This window comes from Dendrobium catenatum, unplaced genomic scaffold, assembly GCF_001605985.2.
Source record: "Dendrobium catenatum unplaced genomic scaffold, ASM160598v2 fragScaff_scaffold_922, whole genome shotgun sequence".
Classification (NCBI taxonomy): Eukaryota; Viridiplantae; Streptophyta; class Magnoliopsida; order Asparagales; family Orchidaceae; genus Dendrobium; species Dendrobium catenatum.
Genome location: NW_021319384.1, coordinates 166,812 through 174,108, shown reverse-complemented (window position 1 = coordinate 174,108; position 7,297 = coordinate 166,812). Strand labels below are relative to the sequence as shown.

General features: G+C 34.8%; 1 protein-coding gene across 1 annotated transcript in view; it reads left to right on the top strand.

Annotated features, from left to right (window-relative positions):
* The window catches only part of LOC110106912 (3-hydroxyisobutyryl-CoA hydrolase-like protein 3, mitochondrial), a 137,355-nt gene that overhangs the window by 128,794 nt on the left and 1,264 nt on the right, over window positions 1-7,297 (top strand). The window lies entirely within an intron of this gene.

The window sequence follows — 7,297 nt, the reverse complement described above, 5'->3', positions numbered from 1 at the left end:
GATTCAATTTAAGATCCTTTTTTTTTAAAAGCTCCTTTTGATCTTATGTATTGTTCTTTCAAGTTCAATCAAGTTCTTGTAGTCTTGTTCAAGCCCTCTACTCTTGTTTGAGTACAAGTTCTAGTTCAAATGAGAGTCCAAGTTTAAGTCCAAGTCTTGTTATCCAAACCAAGTCCATGTCCTTCACTACACGCGAGCTCCCGTTCTTGTCTCCGTTCAAAATGTCGTAGCTTCCGATCGGAACAGGAAGGAGGGAGGCGGGTGAGAGCCGGTCGGCAAGAGGAGCTCGGCAGGATGGGGTCGGTTGGGTTCGGCCAGAGCTCTGGGAGAAGGTTGGCGGCTTCAGAGGGATCGGGTATGCAAGAGAGCTCCTCCTCTCTCTCTCTCTCTCTCTCTCTCTCTCTCTCTCTCTCTCTCTCTCTCTCTCTGTGTGTGTGTCTTCCTCACTGGATCGGAGAAGCAAGAGGTCGGACGGGAGGAGGTCGGGAGCTTACGGAGGAAGAAGCAGAGAGCGGAGAATGGAATCGTGAGTGGAACCGAGCGTGGAAGAGCAGCGACTGAAGGCAGGGCTCTGCTTCATTCTATAGACGCGATCCGAGCAACGACCGAGGCGAGATCGCGAGATTTCTGCAGGAATTGCGGGAAATTGACCGGAGCGGCGCCGTTTGCAGCGGGATTTCGGCACGACTTCGTGGATCCGACGGTCTGCAGGTTAGCTGAATTTTTTTGCAGGTTAGCTTTTTTTTTTTTTTTTGTTCTTTTTGTTTCTTTATACAAAGGTCAACAAGTTCTTTGTCGCAAATTATTGAATTCTTGAAATATAGTTCGTGCGTGATCAGACAGTAAAAATTTTCCTCTCATTTTTTCTTTCTTCCATTCCCAGTTTTGTATTTTTTCTTTGCCTCGCCTAAGTCTATTGTTTTGCAAATTTTTCCACCACGTAAGAGCATGACCATTTAATTTTAAGCTTGCAAATTTCACCTTTCGATTTTCAGGAATTTCTTTCCAATCAAAAAATTGATCCATTTTCTCAAGTCAAGATCAGGTTGCAACTTACCCTCAAAGTTGTGAACGTCAATTTTAATCCCAAAATCCCAATTTTGTTGTCTCCTATTTTGATTCCTAGGGACTTCTTCGCTTTCAGATGTTTGAACATGTTGCTGATTAACATTAAGATTAGCAAGGGTATTAGCCATATCATTCATCTGATTTTGCAAATCCACTAATTGTTGCATTACATTTTATCATTCCCTCGGATTATTAGCCATTTTAGAACTCAAAAGAAACAAGGGACTCACAAACCAAGGATTTCCTAACACGCTATGATACCAACTTTGATGCGAGCAAAAACTAGAGTAAAGAGACAAATTAGAGAACACCGGGACAAGGCTTAAGTCAAACTCGATTCAATTGTAACTTGCAAACATCCAAATAAACTTAGGAAAAACAAAAGCCAAATCGAACAAAAACAAAATAAAAATATAAAAACACTATCCTCAGTATAACTGTCTAGCAGTCTCCTCACATGCAACGAAAGTAGGAATTTAAGAAAATTGTGTTTAGGCTTGTAAACCAAGGGTCCACCACTGCAAAAGAGTCCAACGTCCTTTCCAAACTCTTCCGGCAAATGTCTCCAAATTTCAGACAACATATACTTCCAGAGCTCAAGAAGAAGGATACAAGTGGAGTGGAACTTGCGTAAAGAAGAATAGGTTAGAAGAGAAGAAGGGGATGGAACAAGCTCTCAAGCTTTTCCAAGAAGAAACCCTCAAGTTTTTGTAGAGTTTTTACTCACAATTTCAACAATCTTTTCCACACCAAAACATCTCATTTTTATAAGCAAAAGGGAGAAACCAAACAATTTGAGGGGAAGGGTTGTTCGGCAATACGAGGATTAGAAAGGTAAAGATGAAGGTTTATCTACATCTCTCTCTCTCTCTCTCTCTCTCTCTGGAGCAGCGAATCAAAAGGGGTCGGGTGGGGTTTGGATAGCGCTGCTAGAGTTGGATCGAGCGGCTTGGTGGAGATGGGAGGAAGGAGCTCAGTTACGAGTGAGGTAAGGGTTTGGTATCTCTCTCTCTCTCTCTCTGTGGAGATCGGGAAGACGGGGTGATCTAGCAGGGGATTTGGTCGTAGAAGGTGGAGTTACTTGATGTAGAAGTGGTCGGCTTCAGGTTGTGAGGGAGATCGCGAATGGGAAGGGCTTCGGTTGTGAGGGAGATTGCAAATAATTTCAACAGGAGAAGAGCTCCCAAAGGCTTCAACTGGTTCAGTATTTAACGACGGGATTTGGGTACGATTGAGCATGTCTTGCGCAGGAATTCCGGGAAATGACGCAAACGACGCCGATTCAACAGGATTTGCGGAGGATTCGACCGTGCAAGGTATGCAGGATTTTTTTCTTCTTTTGGTTCTTTACACAGAGGTCAAAAATCGAGTCTTTGATCATTCCCCCCATCATCTGCTTCAAGTGCAAGTTGGTTAATTTCGAATTTGAAATATTAAAGTTTAAATTCCTAAACATGCTGCTAGTATATGTCGGATACTACGTATCTGTTTGACGACTAGCCTTAATTGAAAGTTCTCTCTCGCTATTAGAAGGGGTAAATTAACTATAGGGGCTTACACTTATAGGAAACGTGAACTCAGATCATAAAGTCATTGTAAAATGATGTCGAAATCTTTGGGTAATGTCTTATTTAAAACTCAATCTGCCTTCTGAAAATTTGCCTCGGAACCTAACGTTAATACTCTCTCGACAACCCATAAAAGGAAAGGGGTCGCGGAGAAGCCGTGGAGCAAATTTTCGGAGCCTTAATGCATCTATAAAGTGTTGTGGATGCCTCTTTAATCATAATAGTGTGATATGAGAATTACCAATATTGGCTAAATATGGTTTAAAAATTAAATAGTTTGGTTTACGAATTAGATTTGATTTCGGTTGTAAAATTCAAAAAATAGAGCCTGGCAAATTATTGTCAAACTAAACCAAAGTGAAATGAACTTTGGTTTGGTTTTGAATAAACTAAAATGTAATTATTTTTAAGAATAAATCTAATTATCTTTACCTTCAATAACATATATTAAAAGACCATCAGATAATCTTTGTTAAAATTTATAATTTTGGCACCTTGAGTAAATTATATCGGTGTTGATCTTCATATCACTTGTTTAGCTATATGGCTTTATTAGTTTTATATTTGAAGAAAGTGATATAATTTGATTTTTTGTTGGATTGGCTTTACAAAAATAAAAATTGAAACCAAAAAGCAAGGAAAGTTAAAATTGTGAACTAATAATCGAACAGATTCTTAACAATTGAAATAAACCAGTAAAATAGAGTCACTTATTCATCTACAAAAGGAGAGGTGTTGGTATGGAGAGTAGGATTTCATGGTTTTTTTCTGGTGCATATTCAATAAGTGATTCAACATTGTTTGATTTTTCGATTTTACCCTAGTAATGCATGCCCCCATTATTGGCAATCTCCATCAAAAGATTGGACTAATCAAAATTTCAAGAAGTATTATTTCGTTGAACTTTCCATGATTTTGTGCCCAAGTTGCTTTCCATGATTTTGTGCCCAAGTTGCAAGGGTAGCTTCTTATGAATTTCTTCGAAGTAGATGAAAAGATTGATTATCCCCTTTATGTTTTAATCATCAAATCATTTTATTGCTTTGTTTCTGTTTATATCTCAATATTCATCCTTCAAAGCTACGAGGTTGAACAAAATATTTTTTATCATTTTCTGAAGCATTTTAGCATTGTATGTTTTGCTACTATTATTATTAAACCATTGTATACTTTGGATGCTTTGAGTCCTAATATTTCTATTGATGTTCTTGGGAAGTTTTTAATTTGTCTCTAGTCGATCTAGTTTTCCTCAATAGCTTGATGAACTAATTATAGTTCCAACAACTATTTTGTTAGAGAAATTTTTTCATCCTCAATGAATTGAGATATTTTGTGATCGAGTATGATATACAAAATGATTTATTAATCACAAAGACAAAATATTATTTCGTTATAGACTTAATAACAAAACTTACAATTTTATATTTTTAATAGAGATTTTTTTTATTTAATATTTAGTTGAATAGGGTTTATTTTATTTTGAGGTATAGATGCCATATAGGGGAAAGCCATTAAATTAATTGCATCTCAAGCATTTATTACTTGAGAATACTTTTGATTAAGCTAGTGATTTTTTAAGAGTCATTAAAACATTTGTTAATATTTTTATTTTTTAAATTTGAGAAAATCTTGTTCAAAGATTTGATCTTTAAGAATTTCAAGGGAGATGTGATAAACTTTAAATCAAATTTTAGTAATGAAAGCTAAATGAAGAAAATGTAGTACTCATAATATCTTATGTTGAACTTTACATTTTGAAATTAAATTTTTGTTTAAGTTGACCAATTTGATTTAGAATATTGGGACTTATATTCCAACAATATAGGCTGGAGGAAATGTCTGGAATATGAGGACTTATGAGGTGATTGGAGTCAACTACAGCTTCGGATTCTAGAGCTAAGGTGAGGACTACCGAAGGATAATGCCTCAAACCTATGTTTAACAAAGTGCAAAGGACTTGCAAAACCTACACTTCATATAAGGCATAAGTCATCTCGACATCTCGATTTATAAACCTGTCTGAAAAAGGCTACTAGCCAAACTCACATAAATGCTTTTAAAACAATGAGGTCTAGTCTCAATGAATGTGAAGATTAGGGGGTTGTTTTGATTTAGAAGATAAGACTTACAACTTTACTTTTAGGCTAAGATGCCTAACCAAGTGGGTATGCAAAATGCTAACTCATTGAATGTAGATTTTTTTGCTATTTGATTTTTAAGTGAGGGCTTTCTATATGAGACATATTGACCATGCATAATCATTTTAATTTTAAAAACTTAGCTTGTAGAGTGAGTCATGCAAATTTCCTTTTTATTTAGAAAATTGGTTATCCTATGATTGATTTTAGATTATTCACATGTTAATTGATTGAAGAATTAGTTTTGTCCTAAGAGCCTTATGTATAACAAAGTCCAAGCCACTCCCACTCAAAGCAAGTGAAGAAACGTAGGAAAAGAATTCATTTTTAACATATATCCAGTAAACAATCAAAACATGCTTACATATATATAATTACTCTCTTTTAAGCTTAATCATCTGAAGAAAAATCATATATCTCTATTCTATTCACTTAAGGGAAAATGCCCATAATGTAGACAATCTAATAAGCATCATACCATACACATCAAACACATGCTCTTAAAAGAAAAATTTTAATTCTAGCATACCTACGGGCTATGCACTTAAGTGTGTATTGACTGTATGATATGTCACACTACAAGTGATGTTTTTGTTTTATTGGCGAATAAAAGATATTCAATTTTAATCCAAGAGGTTGTTTCACTTTAATTTATTTGTTACTTAAAATTTTTATTTTATTTTTTATTAGTTGAAATTTAGAAGGGTTATCAAGAACCCATAAGAGTAATCACTGCTTGTTTTGAGACAAGCCTGCTACTTATAAAATCCTAAGATCCAATGATGTATGCATTCCTCCTTTTGGGGTGGAATGATTCATCATTGTATCAAGAGGAACATAAATAATTTTTAGGAATTTTAGGTTTCTTTTAATGTTTGGATAAGAGGGAGATGTTTACCTATTAGAGTAAGGGTAAACATACTTAAGAGTTTAACTTAGGACTTTGTGAAATTAACCTACCTGGGTAAGGTGAGTTCAAAAAACAAGAGGCTCCTAAAGCATATCTAAGGGTTATGTTTTAAATGTCATGAGAGGAGAATGATCTCTTATTTTAGTTAAGTGAAAATGTTACTTAGAGCTTGGGTCTAAGAAGAGGAATTATTTACTTGATTTGGGCCAAATGAATAGGCTTCGACTTTGAGGCCAAAGAGGAGGCAACTCCTATTGGAATTGGGTCCAATAGAAGAGACTTATGATTGAATATCATTCTCACTTGATTGGAGATCATGTAAATGAAGATAAAAGATCCAATGTTTTGGAGCTAAGGGTTGGAGAATTCTCCTTAAATTTTAGAGCTAAGGCGAGGAAAATCACCTATAACTTAGAAGTTGGAGGAAAAGAGAGGAGACCAATAACTTTAGAGCTAATATTGGAAATCTTACAAGGCTTTTGGAGCCCATAAAAGTGAGAGAACATTTGTAGTTTTGGGACTACAAATCACGGAGGTCTCCTTGAATTTTATATTGAAAGAGAGGGATTCATTTGCTTAATTTGGCTTAGGCAAATATGAGCTAGGATTTTGATTCTTATGTTTGGGATCAAGATGGGTCATCAATTGATTTTGGTTCAATAGGTGAGGAAAATGATTTTACAGTACATCATAGAAGGCCTATAACACAACCGCCAAATATGTGAAATGATCCAACAACTTAAAGGCCCAACATACAACATGAGATAAATTACCCGACAACAAAGGGTTCTTTAAATATTACAGCAACAATAATAAGTTTTTATCCCAGTGTCCTTGAAATACAAAAGAAAATAAATGTACAGCTGCATATTTCTTTGGTACCATGATTTCTATACATTCTTGATCATTAGGATGCTTTGCATCAACAAAATTTAGAATTTGAAGATCAAATTTAAATTTTCAAAATGGTCATTATAACAGAAAAATTTTATGTTTTTGACAATTATAGACTTCAGTTAAAAGCAGGAGAGAGGAGTACGGGGTGGGGAGTGTTGGGTGGTTTAGAAAAATGAAGACATGTATTTGAATGTCATTAATTTTAACCTATAAGACTACAGTAATATTTTGATGTGTGCAAATTACTTGTACCTATCAAGAGGAAAGCATATTTTCTTGATGGCTGATAGCCTGATATAGAATTATAAACATTTTTTTTTTCTTTTAAAAAATTGTATGATAGCTTTCTTATCATAAAATTTCTAAATAATTGCAAGAAGGTTATACTTAAAAAGAAATATGACATTTTTTTGCTGTGAAAATGATTCCACAAATGGACCCTTGGTCTTTAAGGCTGCATCCAAAAGATTTTGAAAAATTGCTTAAGCATGTGATTTTAGGTTGGGGTAAGTCTAGTGAAGATGATCATTGCATCACTTGAATTTGCTTTAAATAGTAAACGTTAAATAGTTGGTGGTGGAATTCAAATGTGCAAGAAAAGATTAAAAATAAAAAGTTTTGTTATAAAAATTGGTTTAATTTTAAAAATTTTGATAATTGGAAAATATATAAAGTGGCTCGTAAGGATGCTAAGAAAGCAATATGCGATGCAAAGA